Here is a 1,311-nt window from a genome sequence, read left to right on the forward strand (position 1 = left end):
CTCATGGGGAGTTCCTTATGATCAGTTGACTGAGGAAGAGAAAACTCGTGCCTGGTTTACAGATGGTTCTGTGCAATATGCAGGCGCCGCTCGAAAGTGGACTGCAGCAGCACTACAGCCCCTTTCTGGGACCTCCCTGAAGGACAGTGGTGAAGAGAAATCCTCTCAATGGGCAGAACTTCGAGCAGTGTACCTGGCTGTTCACTTTGCTTGGAAGGAGAAATGGCCAGATGTGCGATTATATACTGATTCATGGGTTGTGGCCAATGGTTTGGCTGGATGGTCAGGGACTTGAAAGGAATATGATTGGAAAATTGGAGACAAGGATTTATGGGGTAGAGGTATGTGGATAGACCTCTATGAATAGGCCAAAGAAGTGAGGATATTTGTGTCTGATGTGAATGCTTACCAAAGGGTGACCTCAGCAGAGGATGATTTTAACAATCAAGTGGATAGGACTACACGTTCTGTGGACACCAGTCATCCTCTTTCCCCAGCTACTCCTGTCATTGCTCAATGGGCTCATGAACAAAGTGGCCATGGTGGCAGGGATGGAGGTTATGCATGGGCCCAAAAGCATGGACTTCCACTCACCAAGGCTGACTTGGCTACAGCCACTGCTGAGTGCCTAATCTGCCAGCAGCAGAGACCAACACTGAGTCCCCGATATGATACCATCCCTCGAGGTGATCAACCAGCAACCTGGTGGCAAGTTGATTACACTGGAGCACTTCCATCATGGAAAGGGCAGCGTTTTGTCCTTACTGGAATAGACACTCTGGATATGGATTTTCCTTCCCTGCATGCAGTGTTTCTGCCGAAACTACCATCTGTGGACTTACAGAATGCCTTATCCACTGTCATGGTATCCCACACAGCATTGCCTCAGATCAACGGACTCACTTCACAGCAAATGAAGTGTGGCAGTGGGCCCATGCTCATGGAATTCACTGGTCTTACCATGTTCCCCATTATCCTGAAGCAGCTGGCTTGATAGAATGATGGAATGGCCTTCTAAAGACGCAATTACGGTGCCAGCTAGGTGGCAATACTTTGCAGGGTTGGGGCAATGTTCTCCAGGAGGCTGTATATGCTTTAAACCAGTGTCCAATATATGGTGCTGTTTCTCCCATAGCCAGGATTCACGGGTCCAGGAATCAAGGGATGGAAATGGGAGTGGCGCCACTCACTATTACCCCTAGTACCCCACTTGCAAGATTTTTGCTTCCTGTCTCCTCGACCTTATGCTCTGCAGGCCTAGAGGTCTTAGTTCCAAAGGGAGGAATGCTCCCACCTGGAGACACATCACTG

This window comes from Trichechus manatus, unplaced genomic scaffold (genome assembly GCF_000243295.1).
Source record: "Trichechus manatus latirostris isolate Lorelei unplaced genomic scaffold, TriManLat1.0 scaffold00283, whole genome shotgun sequence".
Classification (NCBI taxonomy): domain Eukaryota; kingdom Metazoa; phylum Chordata; class Mammalia; order Sirenia; family Trichechidae; genus Trichechus; species Trichechus manatus.